We start from the raw sequence: 20,628 nt of genomic DNA on the forward strand, positions 1-20,628 counted from the left end.
CAGAAGAGGAAGAGCTGCTCTGTTGAAATGAAGCAGCAGAATCACCAGCAGGAATGGCCTGTGATTGCTCTGAGCTGGCACCGGGCAGAATGGGCAGTTAGTAACTATCTGCCTGTCAATTCTTAGCTTTTTGTGAAAAAAATAATAATATAGTCCAAGATAACCCCTTTAACTCTACACACAAATTACTCAAATTACTTTCTGTTAGTACATAACCTCTGGGACTATAATACTCACCTACATAAGTGTATCTTCACCAATTTTTTCCTGTTTTGAAACTGATCTCTCAGTTATGCAATAACTGGCTACTTCCTTTCTGCTTCATGCGTGGTTCACAATAACTAGTCTCACTGTAGTCACTCACTCCAAGACAAGTGGGCAGAGGTGGAGACACCATACAGTATATCCCCCATGCACAGTATGATGCCCACCCATCGAAACATTTCCCCACACACATTATGAGTCCGATGCCCACACACATAGTACAACACCTCAAATATAGTACATTCCCCAACACACAGTAAGATGCCCCCACATTCCTCACACACAGTCTGATGCCCCCATAGTCCCCCTCACACAATATGAATTCCCCAAAGTACATTCCTTGACACAGTATAATTCCCCTATAGTACATTCACCTACACAAAATATGATGCCCCCCAGTACATTTCCTGGCACACAGCATGATGCCCACAGCAGTACATTCCCCCACACATAGTATGATGCCATCACATCTCTCCCATACACAGTATGATTCCCTCCACAGTGAATTTCCCTAAAGTATGATACTCCCAATGTCTCCTTAATACAGTATGATGCCCCCATAGTACATCCCCCCACACACCATATAATGCACCCCAGCACTAAATTTCCCCCAACATGGTATGATGCCCTCACATCTCCCCACACACAGTATGATGCCACCTCATAAATTATGATGCCCACACTGGCCCTCACACAGTATAATGACCCACAGTGTGATGCTACCCACAGTGGCTCCCATAGCTACATTAAAAAGAATGATGCCCACCACAGTTACACACATACACAAAGTATGATGCCCCACATATTATCATACCCCCCACAAAAAATCCTCCCTCACACAGTATGATTCCCACACACAATCATCCCCCTTACTTTTCACACCCCTGCTTGCTGCTCATGTGTTACTTAACTAGTCTCTGCTACCACCTTAGGTACAGCCTGAAAACCTGCAGGTCATATGACATTATCAGGTCTTGTAACTTCAAGTTACCTAAATGGGATAGTGAAGCAAAGACCTGTCCGCTTCTTGGTCTACCATTATATTCTACCTTTTATGTCTTCCAGGGACATTGATGCATTTGAAGTCGGGATATATCCCCGACACCTCCAAGGACAGGAAAACAGCAACCTAAATTCAGGACAGTCCCACTGGATCTGTAACGGTTGACAAGTATGTATTAAGAAATGCTAATGTGGCACCCCGAGGTCTGGTTGCCACAGTGGCAGCAATGTCATGTCTGAGAGCAGGTGGGAGGTTCCCTGGTTGGGGACAATTAGCATGCAGCACCTCCTGCCTCAGTCCAGGGAGGGAGAAACCTGCCCTTTATAAACTGGATCTGAGGCGAGGTTAGAGAGTCTAGTCCAGTCCAGTGAAGCCAGAGACAAGTTCCAGAGACAGGGACAGGCCAGCAGCAGGCTGAGGAGTCCCTGTAGGCAGAGGAGGAACACGAGGTCAGGAGGGGAACTAGCAGAATTCGTCTTGACCAGAGACTTACTAAGCCGGACACTGAAGTCCGAGGCTGTGAGGGTTATAAGCCCAGCAGCAGAAAACCACCACGCAGGGGACTTCAAGTCCTCTGGCCTAAGGAAGCCCGGAGGCTCAGCCACACGAGAGGGACCACTACTGCCCTGGAGGGGTGAGAAGCACGGAAGGCCCGAGTCGCCAGTCATACGGGTGAGAACAACACGGTACACTCAGAGACGTGGGCTACCACGACACTACAGCGGGATAGCCAAGAAAGAGTGAAGTCAGCACGGTAGGCCTACAAACTCCCCCTGACCAGCAGGATTTCCCAGTTGCTCTCAGACTGACCAGGCCTCCCTTGTTAACTTGTATTCCGGACGGGTCCTTTAATACCACCAACAGTAAAGACCCTGACTTGCATGACAGACTCAGTGTGGTTACTGCTGCTCCCGCGCACCATTATCCCCATCCTCCGCATACACTGCCCTGGGGAGTTGTACTACACTCTGCTGCACCCACAACACCAGCCTCAGCGGTCTGCCCTGCAGCGGCGGTTCATCCTGACCGCAATCCACGGGTGGCGTAGTCGGACATTTAAAATACAACAAACAGACTGCCATTTCAGTTGACCACCCTGAGCCACGGGATCGGGTCTCCGCCACGCAAGGACTACAACCCCAGCATCCGCAACGGATCCAGTTCCGGGTATCCCCACACACACACGGCCCAGGGGGCGCGTCACTAACATAATCAGCAGATGTCTTTACCTTTAGGCTATGTGGCCACGATGCAGAAATGCTCAGGATTTTTTCCTGAGTGTTTCTGCATCTCCCTGGCAGAAAAAAAACGCATGCGGATTGTACATGCGGATTGTACATGCATTTTTCCTGCCAGGGACATGCGGAAGTGAAGCGTTCTTCACTTGCATTTCCGCATGCGGGTTGACAAGCGCTTTCCAAGCGATTTTAGCATCACTTGGAAAGAGCTTTCCAAGCGATTTTAGCATCACTTGGAAAGTGCTTGTGACAACTAGGTCACACTATATAAATCCATGCAAACGGCATGGATTTATATAGTGTGACCCGAGAGAGTGGTTAAAAATAAAAAAATAAACCTAATACTTACCTTCCGATGGCCCCCGAGACTTGCTGTGCTCCTGTGCTGGCTGCTGGCAGATCGCGCTACGCTGTACTGAAAAGACCTACCGTCACATGACTGTGACGTCAGCGCAGGCCCTTCAGTCCTGCGCGATATGTCGGCAAGCGAAGAGAAGTAGTCCGGGGGCTGTCGGAAGGTGAATATAATCTTTATTTTTTATTTTATTCTTTTCTTTATGGTACCTGGGTGTGGAGGAGAGTCTCCTGTCCTCCACACCCGGGTACCATCCGCACATTAGAACGCGTCAATTACGCAAGTACAGATGCAGTCTTGCGGAATTGGCGCGTTCTAATGCAAGTCAATGGCGGCGAAAACACAGCGCTTCCGCAAAATTAATGGACATGCTGCGGATTTTTGAGTGCAGCATAAACGCTGCGGAAAATTCCGCAGCATGGGCATTGAAAGTGTGGAATTGCATTGGAGACCACGGGGGAAGGTTTACCAAGCGTTTCCCAAGCGTTTACGCTGCGGAAATTCCGCAGCGTAAACGCTTGAAAAACGCATCGTGGGCACATAGCCTTACACTGTGATTTCCCTGTACAACTTTAATGGAAGTCTTCATACAGAAGCTGGACACACATCTGTCTGAGATGGTTTAGTGAATCCTGCATTGAGCAGGGGGTTGGACACGATGACCTTGGAGGTCCCTTCCAGATCTAACATTCTATGATTCAGGATTTCAGAACACGTATGTAGATTTTTTGTTTTCTTCGTGACTCCATTCTTCTCTACATTAGATATGGTAAAACATTTGGTAAAGCTGGCCTTGCACGTTCAGTAACTGTCAATTGAACATTAGTTTGGTTGACAGCTTTAGCAACACACTCCCCATATGCATGAATGCTCAGTAAGGCCAAACATACATGTGCTTTGAGTAGTAGAGGTCTAAGGGGCAACGTTTCTCCTTGTGGAGAGTGACACACCAGCTCTGGCACGTCAAGGTAAAGAGGCTTATTCGCCATGCAATGCTCCTCTGGGACATTTAATATGCAAATTGCCTCTTCGGAGAAAAAGAGGACTTGAACTCTATAACACCACCTATCGGAAGCAGCAATCCTACAAGTCACAATCAACCCTTTAACATGCCAGAGCCGGTATTTTACTCTCCACAAGGAGAAACTTTACCCCTTAGACCTCAGTCCAGAGCCTCTCATGCAGCCAAATCAGTTCTCATACTTTGCACTGACGAGGGCCAGTAGCCCGAAACACCGTGTCTGCAAATTGAGATTCTGATTTGGCTATTATCCTAAGTCATATTGCACGACTTGTTAAAGGGTTGATTGTGACTTGTAGGATTGCTGTTTCCAATAGGTGGCGTTATAGAGTTCAAGTCCTCTTTTTCTCTGAAGAGGCAATTTGCATATTGAGTAGTAGAGAGACAAGAGTAAGCTGCTGCTAGACACCTCTGCCACCCTAACCTGAATATTGGCTGATCGCCCAATACATATTAGATGGTCATCCAGTCTCGCTAAAACTGGTTGGTTCAACCAGCCTTGGTCTAATAGATATGACCACCTTAAAGGAAAACAGTCAATTGATTAGATGTTTTGATCTGAAACATTGCAAAGAAAACATACTTGGAGGTGCCGGTAAGGACAAGGAGTCCACGTGTTGTGTCCTTGCTTGTTTCACCTACCTGCTCAAATACATTCACAGGTCTCTACCGTTGGGTGTTAGACATCTTGGTCTAATCACCTTGTCCTCTGATACACATTTAACCATGTTTGTCTCCTAAGAGCTGCAGCATTTCATAGTAGAACATATGTGTCTGTAATGAGGAAGCCGGTCTCTGTTTCGTGCTGCCCGTGGTTCAAGCAGTATTAATCATGTGACAGGTTCCATGTAAGACAACGCTACAAAGGTGACGCTGTACAGTAGTAGCTTCCATATAAAAATTGTAAATGGTTATAATAACTATAATATCTATTACAACTTTATTTTGTGTTTTAAACTTTGTAGAGAGAAAAAAAACGTCCTGTTTCAGAAAATCTTGTTCCCCGTGTTATAAAAAACGACCCGTGCGTTACTCGCTATCCTCATTGTCCAAAACTGAATCTTTGCTGCTGCTCACGGTGTTTGTTACGTGCTGCAGTCCTGAGCTCACTGATTGGCTGCAGGGCCCGCCATCAGAACCTCAGCCAATACCAGACACTGAGACTCCGTGCTGGACCTTGGGATGGAGAGTGAATTAAGGTTTGTTTTACAACAAACTGCAGCCGGGGACCAAGATTTTCTAAAAGGTGACAATCCCTTTAAGACTTAGTGTTAAAAGCATATATTACTAACTGATTTGTATTTCCTTTTGCACTAGGGATTTCCTGAATTCCTTTCAGTCAGTTGAGAGAGAAAAGAACACGCCAAGAGCTGTTTTGGCTGCTTTTACTTTGAAGGTTAAGGTTTAAGTAATATAAATAGCAGTCCTGTGGAATTTGCTTCCATAAGTCCCACATTTATATTAATTACCGGCAGTGTACAGGCAGCGCACAAATGAAATAATCGTTCATGTGACCGACGAGACGGGATGTAAATGTCACCACCAGAGGGTACTCATGGCATGTTCCTCCTGATTTCACCCCATTGCTTGCTGGGAAATATAGATTTGTTTTCTGATTAATGAGAACATGTCCAGCAGAGCTGTAATACACTGCATACTGTCAAGCTGTAAAATAGACCGGATACCACAGTACGGCATATCGTTAGATGAGAACTTCGGAGAAGACCTGTCTGGACGCCCAATATGTCTGTTTCAGTAAATACATGTATTTCCCATAAAATATATGTTCTGCGTTCTTCTGTTCCTCTATTAGTCCTACTAAAAATATAATAATATAATTAACAATTTGATGTTATCATTTTCTTTGCAAAGGGGTGTGTATCTGCAGAGTCTGATACTGTCACTCTGATTGTACAGTGTCAGTTTGTAGGTACACACCTTCAATGGTAACACCCAGTTGTCAACTTAATATGACATTTCTAGGAGGGATAATAAAGGAACAGAACAACACAAAGATCTAAGAAATGATGCTTTAAAAATAGATTGGGGAATTCAAGTAGTCACCAAATCAGGCATGTCACCAGAGCTGACAGGTCCACTTTAACCCCTTCCTAACATGTGGCTTACATGTAAAATGTGGGCAAGGGACAGCCACAGGACGAGAGATACAGCAGCACTTAGCAGACATGCAGAAATGTGAAATAATATATTATAAATATTCACTAAACAGTTTATAAAAAAAAACAAAGGAAAGGATGGTAGGTAAACAGTGTATAAACAACAAATACGATGAGAGCAATTCCTCTCAATAACACCGAATAAGAGTATACAGTTAATAGAATTATCAGTTACAGTTGTGCTCAAAAGTTTACATACCCCGGCAGAGTTTTTCCTTTCTTGGCCTTGTTTCAGAGAATATGAATGATAACAAAAAAACTTTTTCTCCACTCATGGTTATTGGTTGGGTGAAGCCATTTATTGTCAAACTACTGTGTTTCTCTTTTTAAATTTTAATGACAACCAAAAACATCCAAATGACCCTGATCAAAAGTTCACATACCCTGGTGATTTTGGCCTTATAACATGCACAGAATTTGTCACAAATGGGTTTGAATTGCTACTAAGGCTGCGTGCCCACTATGCGTTTTTCAAGCGTTTGTGCTGCGGAATTTCCGTACTGAAAACGCTTAAAAAATGCTTAGTAATACGTGCCCCATGGTCCCCAATGATAATCCGCATGTGCTGTGCACATGCTGCGGAAGTTTCCACCTAGGATTATCATTGCGGAAAAATACGCAGCATGTCCATTAATTTTGCGGACACGCAGCAAAATTGCTGCCATTGACTTGCATTGAAACGCTTAATATCCGCATCACTACATGTGCACATGCGGATATTAAGCGATCCAATGTGCTGATGGTACCCGGGTCTGGAGAAGAGGAGACTCTCCTTCAGACTCGGGTACCATGGTACCTGTAAAAAAAAAATTTAAAATAAAAAATAAAGATTATACTCACCTTCCGATGTCCCCCGGTCTTTTCTCCCATGCGTTCGGTCTCTTGCACTGCTCACGATGGTCTAAAAGGACCTGCCATGACGTCATTTAGTTATGTGACAGGTCACGTTACCGCTGACGTCGGTGGTCACGTGACCTGTCACATGACTAAATTACATCATGAAAGGTCCTTTCACACCACCGCGAGTAGTGCAAGAGACCGGACGCAGGGGAGAAAAGACCGGGGGCATCTTTCATCCAGCCACTGACTATTCTGGATTGTGAGTCATGGGGAAAGAAAAAGAATTGTCAACGGATCTATGGGAAAAGGTAGTTGAACAGTATAACAGTTAAGGGATACAAAACAATATCCAAGGAATTGATAGTGCCAGTCAGCAGCGTTCAAACTGTGATTAACAAATGCAAAATCAGGGGCTCTGTAAAAACCAAACCACAGTCAGGAAGACCGACAAAAATTTCAGCCACAAGTGCCAGGAAAATTGTTTGGGATGCAAAGAAAAACCCACAAATAACATCAGCTGAAATTCAGGACTCTCTTAAAACTAGCGTTTCAAGATGCACAATAAGGAGGCACTTGAAGAAGAATGAACTGCTTGGTCGAGTCGCCAGAAGAAAGCCATTACTGCGCAAATGCCACAAAGTATCTCGCCTACAATACGCCAAACAGCACAGAGACAAGCCTCAAAAGTTCTGGTACAAGGTAATTTGGAGTGATGAGACCAAAATTGAACTTTTTGGCCACAACCATAAACGTTACATTTGGAGAGAAGTCAACAAGGCCTATGATGAAAGAAACATCATTCCTACAGTAAAGCACGGAGGTGGATCGCTGATGTTTTGGAGATGTGTGAGCTACAAAGGCACAGGAAACTTGGTAAAAGTTGAAGGAAAGATGAATGCAGCACGTTATCGGCAAATACTGGAGGCAAATTTGCACTCATCAGCCCGAAAGCTGCGCATGGGACATACTTGGACGTTCCAACATGACAACGATCCAAAGCACAAGGCCAAGTCGACCTGTCATTGACTACAGCCGAACAAAGTGAAGGTTCTGAAGTAGCCATCTCAGTCTCCTGACCTCAATATCACTGAGCCACTCTGGGGAGATCTCAAGCGCGCAGTTCATGCTAGACAGCCCAGGAATTTACAGGAACTGGAGGCTTTTGCCAAGAAGAATGGGCAGCTTTACCATCTGAGAAATTAAAGAACCTCATCCACAACTACCAGAAAAGACTTCAAGCTGTCATTGATGTTAGTGGGGGCAATACACGGTATTAAGAAATGGGGTATGTGAACTTTTGATCAGGGTCATTTGGATGTTTTTGGTTGTCATTAAGATTTAAAAAGAGAAAACACAGTAGTTTAACAATAAATGGTTTCTCCCAACCAATAACAATGAGTGGAGAAAACATTTTTTTGCTATCATTCATATTCTCTGAAACAAGGCCAAGAAAGGAAAAATTCTGCCGGGGTATGTAAACTTTTGAGCACAACTGTATATGCCAGCAAAAATACATACAATTAACCCTTTCTATGCATAAAGCCATAAAATGACAGTGTTGTGCCAGTACTCTAGTAATCATCTACTCTGAGCCGTTTTTGAAGTGTCTCTTACAGGAGAGGCCTTTTCTCCTAACTAACTAGACGTCCATAAAGTTATGCGCATATATATATATATATATATATATATATATATATATTCAGATGGAAGATGACACCGATACGTCCTGAGACTGAAGTGGACGGTTTCTTGCTGGACTGAGTCCCGAAAAATCAGAAACGCTGACTTGAATCTCTTAGAGGATGCCGATCTCTCTAATGCAGGGCTTCTCTAAGTCCTTAGAAATAAGGCCTCACGTGACCTAGCCCAAGATGCTGTGTCCTTGGTCGTCCTCACCGAGTCGGCTCATGTCAAGCCGAACAACGCTTCCCAGAGTCACCAAAAACAGATCCAGAGTCGCACCGCTCTATCCAGACCTTTTTACAATGATGCGTAGCTTCACTGTCCTTGAACTCCCCTAGCAACAGTTACCAACTGCCAAACCCCTGCGCTGAAACTCTGGCCTCCCCACTGCCCTCTACTGGCCAGATCATACATTACACCACAAATCTCCAACAATACAGTAAACTGTTTTTAACCCTTACTTCACATTTTGGGGGTGTTGTATGGAGGCTTCTCACATCTGCTTGAAACTTCCATGACCAGAGATGATGCTGAGCCAGACAGTTTAACCACTTAGATGATTGTGTTGTAATTGCAGCTGGGGGCTTAATGACGGCCATTATGTCTTCCATTAGTAGATTTATTAAGCTGTGTAACAGGTGTGACAAAGTCACTGGCAAAGTACTGGAGAGGAGATATGTATCACTGAGGTTATTAACTTCAGTGATATGAACCCATAAAAATGCTCCAGCACACTAAGTGCTGAAAGGGGTTAATTGGCTATGTTTAGGACTAGGTTGAGTGTACAGCTGTAGAGTGGGTGGGAAGCTGTTCACCATATCTCCCCCCCATGGTGGAGTCCAGAGGGTAAATACACAGCCTTCTAGCTCATTCAATGTTGGGTGTATCTGGAGTTGGAAGCTCTTGAGCTGTGTTTGAGTATAAGGAAAGTTGAATCTTTTTTTATGTTTGTTCCCTGAGCTGACAGATCACCGCAGTCACTTGGCCTGTGCCATACATTATGTTTTTTTTTCCTGTTAGGCTAGAAAGGTCGTGTTTGTTTTTTCTAACGTTGCACTGGTTTATGCATTACATTTAATAAACCAGTGGAAGATTTAAAGAGACAGCGTTCCTGTGTCTACCTCAATGTGCAGCCGAGTGAGCCGACCTACCACAAAGGGCTTAACAAGAAAGTGTTGATGGGGCAATATATTGGTATTCAGAAGTATTGCAGTATATCGTACCAGAGAATAAGCCCAAGTGGAATAGATAAAAAATAAAGGAAGGACAAGTAAAAAAAATGCATAAAAGTTTATACCTCTCCCATTTCCCATTTGATAAATTTGAATTTGATGAAGATATGTCTTTTTTCAAATGTAATATGTAACTATGTAAAAATAATTAGTGTTACCGTGTCTGTAAAAGTTTGAATCACTAAAATCATATCTGTTTTTGGTCAATTCGCCTCCCTATAAAAATTGAATAAAAAGTAATTTAAAAAGTTCAATGTACCCCAAAATGGTTCCAATAGAAAAAATTATCTACATTAGTAGTGGAAGCAACTTGGTATGACTACAGATGTCCCAGCACTTCATAATATTGCCTTGCAATATTGGGGTCCTGTGGCTGCATGAGAGGTTATGCACTACTCTAAAGCTATGTGTGTTATGATAGGCTACAAGCACTAAGGAAAGACAGGAGATCTGTCCCTACAATAGAACTAAGCTAGATCCCTACGATGTAACGGGGAACCTGATCCAGCGATCAGACCCGCTAAAGTCCTCAGCTAGTCTGAACGAAGACCTATAGATGTGAGGGAGGGATCCCTACAAGAACTAGGGACTGGGAGAAAGATGGACACCTCCTAGCAGAAATTGTAGCAGTAAAAAGACAAACACACAACATAGAACATAAAGGTCAAAAGACCTAGCTAAACAGACTGAGAAAGGTTACAAAGCACCTGGCTATCTTAAGAGTAGAAATTACAATGAAGTCCAGCATGGCCAGAAGGGCGGAGCAGGATTAAATAGGCAAAAAGGTCATGTGACCAGCAAAATAGAAAAAACCTAACAGGAGAGTTCTAACAATGTGCCCACGATGCAGAAATGCTCCGGATTTTTCCTGAGCGTTTCTGCATCTCCCCTGGCAGAAAAAACGCATGCGGATTGTATATGCGTTTTTCCTGCCAGGGACATGCGGATGTGAAGCGTTCTTCACATGCATTTTCACATGCGGATTGACAAGCGCTTTCCAAGCGATTTTAGCATCACTTGGAAAGTGCTTGACAACTTGGTCACACTATATAAATCCATGCAACCGGCATGGATTTATATAGTGTGACCGTAAAGAATGGTTAAAAATAAAAAAATAAATCTATACTTACCTTCCAATGGCCCCCGCAGTCTCGCTTCCCTCCGTTCTCCCTTATCGGCAGATCGCGGTACACTGAAGGACCTGCCGACGTCAGCATTTTGTGACCCGTCACATGACTATGACGTCAGCGCAGGTCCTCCAGTCCATCACGAGCTGCCGGCAAGCGAAGACAAGCGGACCGCGGGCCGTCAGAAGGTAAGTATAATATTTATTTTTTATTTTATTCTTTTTTTCACAGTTTCTATGGTACCCGGGTCCGGAGGAGAGTCTCCTGTCCTCCAAACCCGGGTACCATCCGCACACTGGAACGCATGGAATGCGCATCTACATATACAGTGATGCGGAATCCATGCGTTCCAATGTAAGTCAATGGCGGCGAAAACGCAGCACTTCCGCAAAATAATTGGTAGTGCTGCGTTTTTTTCCGCAATGATAATCCGCAGCGGAAATTTCCGCAGCATGTGCACAGCACATGCGGATTATCATTGGGGAACATGGCAGGTCTTCTACCATGCATTTTTTAAGCGTTTCTGCAGCGTTTTTGCCGCTTGAAACGGCTTGAAACACTTAAAAAACGCATCGTGGGCACACAGCCTAAACAACTTACTGTTTTTGCCATGAATGTGGATAGCACTGTAGCCTTGGAGTCTGGGCTGCCACCAGGAATTTCAGGGACCCATAGTGGCAACATTTTCCCGCCCCCTTGAGTCTCTGCCGCGCCTCCACTCCTCAAAACTTCCACAGTCTCACCACCCACTCTTGGAAAAACTCCACTTCTGCACCACGTCCTCACCTATCACACATTAACAGTTCCCATCGAACAACATATCACATACATAGCCTTCAGCTTTTGTTTTGGCCAAAAGATTTTTAACGATTTTTTAAACCACGACAAGGTAGACTCTTTTGGCCGGGCCCTACACTACTCTAGCCTATTAAACATTTCTTAAAGTAGCCAATACTCTTTTTAGGTATATTTTTCTTTATTTTTCTTTAAGGGAATGTGTCACATATGTTTTTTAAAATGATCAATAATACCACATACAAGGGACAAATATCTTCACGCCATGACCACATATAACCACCACATAGTGACCGAATACTACCACATACAAAGAACAAATACTGTCACATGATGACCAGACCACATATTACCACCACATAGTGACCGAATAATAACACATACAGTACAGACCAAAAGTTTGGACACATCTTCTCATTTAAAGATTTTTCTGTATTTTCATGACTTTGAAAATTGAAGATTCACACTGAAGGCATCAAAACTATGAATTAACACATGTGGAATTATATACTTAACAAAAAAGTGTGAAACAACTGAAAATATGTCTTATATTCTAGGTTCTTCAAAGTAGCCACCTTTTTCTTTGATGACTGCTTTGCACACTCTTGGCATTCTCTTGATGAGCTTCAAGAGGTAGTCACCGGAAATGGTTTTCACTTCACAGGTGTGCCCTGTCAGGTTTAATAAGTGGGATTTCTTGCCTTATAAATGGGGTTGGGACCATCAGTTGTGTTGTGCAGAAGTGAGGTGGATACACAGCTGATATTCCTACTGAATAGACTGTTAGAATTTGTATTATGGCAAGAAAAAGCAGCTAAGTAAAGAAAAATGAGTGGCCATCATTACTTTAAGAAATGAAGGTCAGTCAGTCCGAAAAATTGGGCAAACTTTGAAAGTGTCCCCAAGTGCAGTTGCAAAAACCATCAAGCGCTACAAAGAAATTGGCTCACATGAGGACCGCCCCAGGAAAGGAAGACCAAGAGTCACCTCTGCTTTTGAGGATAAGTTTATCCGAGTCACCAGCCTCAGAAATCCCAGGTTAACAGCAGCTCAGATTAGAGACCTGGTCAATGCCACACAGAGTTCTAGCAGCAGACACATCTCTACAACAACTGTTAAGAGGAGATTTTGTGCAGCAGGCCTTCATGGTAAAAATAGCTGCTAGGAAATCACTGCTAAGGACAGGCAACAAGCAGAAGAGACTTGTTTGGGCTAAAGAACACAAGGAATGGACATTAGACCAGTGGAAATCTGTGCTTTGGTCTGATGAATCCAAATTTGAGATCTTTGGTTCCAACCACCATGTCTTTGTGCAACGCAGAAAAGGTGAACGGATGGACTCTACATGCCTGGTTCCCACCGTGAAGCATGGAGGAGGAGGTGTGATGGTGTGGGGGTGCTTTGCTGTTGGGGATTTATTCAAAATTGAAGGCATACTGAACCAGCATGGCTACCACAGCATCTTGCAGCGGCATGCTATTCCATCCGGTTTGCGTTTAGTTGGACCATCATTTATTTTTCAACAGGACAATGACCCCAAACACACCTCCAGGCTGTGTAAGGGCTATTTGACCAAGAAGGAGAGTGATGGGGTGCTACGCCAGACGACCTGGCCTCCACAGTCACCAGACCTGAAGCCAATCGAGATGGTTTGGGGTGAGTTGGACCGCAAAGTGAAGGCAAAATGGCCAACAAGTGCTAAGCATCTCTGGGAACTCCTTCAAGATTGTTGGAAGACCATTTCTGTTGACTACCTCTTGAAGCTCTTCAAGAGAATGCCAAGAGTGTGCAAAGCAGTCATCAAAGCAAAAGGTGGCTACTGTTATGTTCTGCTACCAGAGCTAAGGAAAGAGAGGAGATCTGTCCCTACGATAGAACTCAGCTGAATCCCTACGATGTAACAGGGGACCTGATCCTGCGATCAGACCTGCTAAAGTCCTAAGCTAGTCTGTACGGAGACCTATAGATGTGGGGAAGGAATCCCTACAAGTACTAAGGACTGGGAGGAATATGGGACACCTCCTAACAGAAATAGTAGCAGACAGACGAACAAACAAAATATATAGAACATAGAGGTCAGTAGACAAAGCAAACTAACAGAGCAAGACACAGAGCACAGGCTAGCTAGAAAGTAGATATACAATGAAGTCCAGCAAAGCCAGAAGGGCGGAGCAGGATTAAATAGGCCAACAAGGTCATGTGACCAGCAAAGGAAAAAAAACCTAAGAGCAAGGTTCTAACAGTACCCCCCCTTCTAAGAGGATCCTCCGGATCCCCTAGGACCAGGCTTATCAGGAAATCTCCTGTGAAACGCTCTGATAAGTCTGGACGCGGAAACATCATCCGACCTCACCCAAGAGTTATCCTCGGGACCGAAACCTTTCCAGGCCACAAGATACTGCAAACTACCTCTATACCGTCTAGAGTTAAGGATGCGAGAAATTTCATATTCCCCATCCTCCACCACCGGAGGAACAGAGGCAGAGGCGTCACAATCCGATACAACAGCTTTTTTCAACAGAGAGACATGAAATACCGGATTAATTCTCCAGGAGGTAGGAACCTCCAACCTAACAGCAGATTGGTTGACAACCTGAAGCACCTTAAAGGGCCCTACAAACTTGGGACCCAATTTCTTTGAAGGAATCCTCAACCGCAGATTCCTAGAGGACAACCAAACCATGTCACCAACAGCGAACAAAACCTCCTGTCGTTTCCTATCAAAGTAGTCTTTAGATTTTCTGTTGGCCTCCTGAAGATTACCACGCACATCCGTCCAAACTCTCTCCAAATCACCGGAAAAATTCTCCTCCTCAGGCACGGCAGATCCCAACTTGGAGAACGACCCAAACGACGGATGTCTCCCAGAACAACAAAAAAAAGGCGAACAACCAGCAGAAGAAGATGTATGATTGTTCAGAGCAAATTCAGCAAGTGGCAGAAACTCAGACCACCCCTCTTGATTGTCTGCCACAAAACAACGCAAGAACTGCTCAACATCCTGGTTTTTCCTTTCTGTCTGGCCATTAGATTCAGGATGATATCCGGACGAGAACGACAAATGAACTCCCAACCTATCACAAAAGGCACGCCAAAAACGAGCCACGAACTGAGGACCCCTATCAGAAACAATGTCAGTAGGAACGCCATGAAGTCTGACAATTTCCTTGACAAAGGCCTTAGCGAGAGTTTTAGCGCAGGGCAGTTTGACGAAAGGAACCAAGTGACACATCTTGCTAAAACGGTCCACGACCACCCAGATGACAGTAAAACCCTCAGAGGGGGGAAGGTCAGTTATAAAGTCCATAGCCAAATGTGTCCAAGGAGCACTGGGAACCTCCAAAGGACAAAGCAACCCCGCAGCAGGAGTATGTGAGGACTTAGATCTAGCACATATAGTACATTGACGCACCCACTTAATGACTTCCTTCTGCCATCCAGGCCACCAAAAACTGCGACCCACCAGTCTCTTGGTCTCAGAGATTCCGGGATGACCTGCCAACCGAGATTCGTGACACTCAACAAACAAATCTCTCCTAAAGGTCCCAGGCACAAACAACCTCCCATGAGGAGTGTTAGAAGGGGCATTCTCCTGTGCTTTAAGAATCTCATTTTCCAAAACGGAGTCCAAAGCAGCTATCACAACACCTTCTTGTAAAATGTTCTCCTCTTTCTCAGCACCGACTATGGGAGAAAAACTGCGAGACAAGGCATCCGCCTTAACATTCTTAGTACCAGGGATGTAAGTAACGGAGAAATTAAACCGCGAGAAAAACAGTGCCCACCTAGCCTGACGGGCATTCAGGCGCTTGGCAGCATCAAGATATATCAGATTTTTATGATCCGTAAGAACCTGAACGGGAAATTCCGCACCTTCCAAGAAGTGGCGCCAGTGTTCAAATGCGAGTTTAATAGCCAATAATTCCCGATTACCAATATCGTAATTCAGTTCAGTCTCCGAAAAATTTTTTGAAAAAAAGGCACAGGGATGTAATCCATCCCCGTTATCCTGAGACAATACTGAGCCAACCCCCACAGAGGAAGCATCAACCTCAACCAAAAACGGCCTAGTAACATCAGGCTGCATAAGGATGGGAGCAGAGGTGAACCTCTCCTTGAGATACACAAAAGCTTCAATGGCCTCAGAAGACCACTGAACCGCATCAGCACCTTTCCTGGTGAGATCAGTCAGAGGTTTGACAATACTAGAAAAATTTTTTATGAATTTTCTGTAGTAATTGGCGAAACCCAAAAACCTCTGTATCGATTTCAAACCAATAGGCCTAGGCCATTCCTGCACAGCCTGAACCTTAACCGGATCCATCTCAAAACCTTTGCTGGAGATAATGTAGCCCAAAAAACTAATTCTCTGTACAGCGAACTCACATTTCTCCAGCTTAGCAAAAAGCGAATTGTCCATTAATAACTGTAATACCTCACGCACGCTCCGCCAATGAGACTCCAGATCTGGCGAATAAATCAAAATGTCATCCAAATACACAACCACATTTTTACCGATCAAAGGTCTAAGGATGTCATTAATTAGATTCTGAAAAAATGCAGGAGCATTAGTAAGACCAAAAGGCATAACCAGATTCTCAAAATGACCCACAGGAGTGTTAAAAGCAGTCTTCCATTCGTCACCCTCCTTCATGCGCAACAGATTGTATGCCCCCTTAAGGTCAATTTTAGAGAACCACTTGGCCCCCATTAACTGGTTAAACAGATCAGGAATCAATGGCAGTGGGTAAGGATTGCGTACAGTAATTTTGTTAATCTCACGAAAATCCGGACAAGGACGTAAACCGCCGTCCTTTTTTTTTACAAAAAAAAATCCAACCGCCACAGGAGACTTAGAGGGCCTAATGTGACCGGCGGCCAAACTTGTCTGTATGTATTCCTCCAAAGCCTTCCTCTCAGGAATAGTAAGGTTAAATAAACGACTTTTAGGAAGAGTCGCTCCAGGGACAAATTCAATAGAACAATCATAGTCTCTATGGGGAGGCAAAACCTGCGATTCCTTCTCAGAAAAAACTCTCCAAAAATCCTGAATAGGAACAGGCAATTCTCCCCTATCCAAAGCTGCAATACGCCCGTTACAACACTTGTCATAACATTTATGGCTCCAGGATTTAATTTCACTGGTAGACCAATCCAGTACAGGATTGTGAAATTTTAACCAGGGCAATCCCAATATTACTGGAGAAGGCAAGTTATTCAACACTACCAAATCCAATTTCTCATGGTGAACACCATTAATAGTGAGAGGAAATTCACAGACCTTGAGAGTAATATTCTTCAAAGGGGAACCATCCACAGAAACCACAGCAATGGGGGATGATAAAGGTTCAGGTTTTAAATTGAGTCTTTCCACGAATCCCCCATCAATTACATTCAGAGTAGACCCGCAATCAACAAACACCCGAAATTCCATTAATTTTTTCTGAGCAATCGTGGAAGCAGCTAAAAATATACCCTTGGAATTTAAACAGGCAATACGGGCGTGACTGACCTTTTTTTTTTCTTTCTTCATACGAAGCTCACAGCCTTTAATCAAATGACCAGATTTTCCGCAATAGAAACACAAGCCTTCAGAAAATCGACGGTCTTTTTCTTGAGAGCGAGGTGCCACCGATCCAATCTCCATCGGTTCACCACTGTTAGTACACACATTCTCATAACCAGAAACTGACATAGCAGAGGATTTGCTCTCATTAACCCTTGCACGCAGTCTTCTATCCACCCGTATAGCTAATTGCATAGCCTGTTGCAAATCTTCAGGTGTAGGATAAGCAATTAGCAGGTCTTTAACCCTTTCACTGAGCCCAGCAAGAAATAGACTTTTCAGAGCAGAATCGTTCCACCCTGTTTGAGTAGACCAACGACGGAAATGAGTACAATATTTTTCCACATTACCTGATCCCTGTTTTAAACGTCTCAACTCAGTCTCAGCTGATGCGACACGGTCAGGATCATCATATAATAGTCCCAAAGCAGAAAAAAAACTATCCACTGATCTGAAGCATGTATCACTAGGTTGAAAGAAAAGGCCCACTCCTGAGGCTCTTTGCGCAAAAGTGACATTATGAACCCTACGCGCTGGGATTCATCCCCAGAGGACTTAGGTCTCAAACGAAAATACAATAAGCAAGCATTTTTAAATGAAAAAAATTCTCGGTGTTCACCAAAAAATAAATCCGGAAAACATACCTTAGGCTCCAAGAAATGTGCTCCAGGACAGCTACTCACGTGCTGACGGAGCTCGGCCACCTCCAGAGAGAGTCCCTGCAGGCGATGAGCCAAATCCTGAACCGACACCATGATGGAACAGAAAAATCTTTCCTTAGAGAATTTGCAGGCTGGACTTACTGTTATGTTCTGCTACCAGAGCTAAGGAAAGAGAGGAGATCTGTCCCTACGATAGAACTCAGCTGAATCCCTACGATGTAACAGGGGACCTGATCCTGCGATCAGACCTGCTAAAGTCCTAAGCTAGTCTGTACGGAGACCTATAGATGTGGGGAAGGAATCCCTACAAGTACTAAGGACTGGGAGGAATATGGGACACCTCCTAACAGAAATAGTAGCAGACAGACGAACAAACAAAATATATAGAACATAGAGGTCAGTAGACAAAGCAAACTAACAGAGCAAGACACAGAGCACAGGCTAGCTAGAAAGTAGATATACAATGAAGTCCAGCAAAGCCAGAAGGGCGGAGCAGGATTAAATAGGCCAACAAGGTCATGTGACCAGCAAAGGAAAAAAAACCTAAGAGCAAGGTTCTAACAGCTACTTTGAAGAACCTAGAATATAAGACATATTTTCAGTTGTTTCACACTTTTTTGTTAACTATATAATTCCACATGTGTTAATTCATAGTTTTGATGCCTTCAGTGTGAATGTACAATTTTCAAAGTCATGAAAATGCAGAAAAATCTTTAAATGAGGTGTGTCCAAACTTTTGGTCTGTACTGTACAAGGAACAAATACCGCCACATCATGACCAGATCACATATTACTACCACATAGTGACCGAATACTAAAATACTGATAATTAATAAAAAAAACAACAATACTAATATTACCATATGTGCCATTATACACAGGAGCTCTGTACATAGTATACAGTGTATAGTGTAAGTGTGCAGATAATATAGCGATCACCAGTGACATTATACACAGGAGCTCTGTACATAGTGTATAGTGTAAGTGTAGAGGTAACATGCTGACTCACCAGTGACGTTTTTAGTTGAAGTCCTTCATCTTCACTTTTCTTCTTCATCCAGTGCAGACCGCCATCACTTCTTCTAGCCAGGACTCGTCTCTGTAGAAAATAGTTCAGAGTGATTTAGAGAACCACTTCCAGAGCACATTCCCCACTTTTTTCCCAACTTCTACACTACACAACTGAATACAGACGTGCACCCACCATTAAGATATAATTAGTTATTATGCAACCCACCATTCCAAATATAAATTGTAATCCACCACTGTGCCCCCACTAACTATTAATATCAACATTCCCCTCCCAATAAATATATAAATTATTTAAAACCTGTACTCTTTCCCCCAATTTATTACCAGTCACACTCCTGCATCCTCAACACCCTTAATCTGTACCTCCCGCGCTATTCATTATAGTTACACGCCCCCCTGCCCCAATTCATTATGTCATGTCCTCTTTCTCTCCCACCCCACACTCAATTCATCATCATTTGGTCTCCCTCATCCTCAATACAGCATCATTTGCTCTACCCCACACTTAATTCGTCGTTTACTCTCCCCCATCCCCAATTCATCATCATCATTTGTTATCCCCCGTGACCCAATCTCAATTCATCATCATTTGCTCTCTCCCCCATCCTCAATTCATCATCATTTGTTGTACCCCACCCTCAATGTATCATTATTTGCTCTCCCCCACCCTCAATTCATTATCATTTGCTCTACCCCACCCTCAATTCATCATTATTTGCTCTCTCACCCCCCACCCTCAAGTCATCATTTGCTGTCCCCTGTCCCCCACCCTCAATTCATCATTTGCTGTCCCCCGTCCCCCACCCTCAATTCATCATTTGCTGTCCCCCATCCCTCACCCTCAATTCATTATTTGTTGTCCCCCATCCTCAATTCCTCATTTGCTGTCCCTCACCCCCATTCATCATTATTTGCGCTATCCCACCTCAACACATCATCATTCACTATCCCCATACCACACCCTCAATTCATAATTTGCTCCCCCCAAGCTCATTTAATTTATTTAAAACAAAAAAATTTCATACTTACCTCTCATTCACTGTCCCCCTCCCCAATTCATCATTTGTGCTCCACCACCTCAATACATCATCATTCACTATTCCCCATCCCACACCGTCAATTCATCATCATTTACTCCCCTCACTCCCATTTAATTCATTTAATTTAAAAAATAAAGTTTTTCATACTTACCTCAATACAATTCCCTGCAGGTGCAGCTCCACTTCTGGTGTTCTGGCGAGTGGCGCAAATACACGTCGGTGCATACGCGATTACGTCATCGTGTACGCGCCGTCACTAGAGCGTCACAGAAGGGGCAGAGGGACTCCCTTGGAGCTGCACAGCAAATCCGTGGAGCTCCAGGCAGGGGCGTACATAGGAATCATGGGGCCCCATAGCAGAAGTTCTAATTGCCCCCCCCCCCCCCCTAAAAAAAAGTGTAAATAATTGTCGGGGTCACAGAAGAGCAGATCTCACAACCTTTCAGCCTTTACATAGTAATTTTCCTCCTGCTGAAGTCCCAGATTCCATTTTTATTGCCCCATAAAATGTGATGCCAACAAAAGTGGCCCCCCAAACACAGTATGATACCCCCATAGTGAATTCCACCACATGCACAGTATAATGAACCTAC

Source organism: Phyllobates terribilis, unplaced genomic scaffold (assembly GCF_046119375.1).
Source record: "Phyllobates terribilis strain yellow unplaced genomic scaffold, ASM4611937v1 Scaffold_3__8_contigs__length_932513732, whole genome shotgun sequence".
Taxonomy (NCBI): Eukaryota; Metazoa; Chordata; class Amphibia; order Anura; family Dendrobatidae; genus Phyllobates; species Phyllobates terribilis.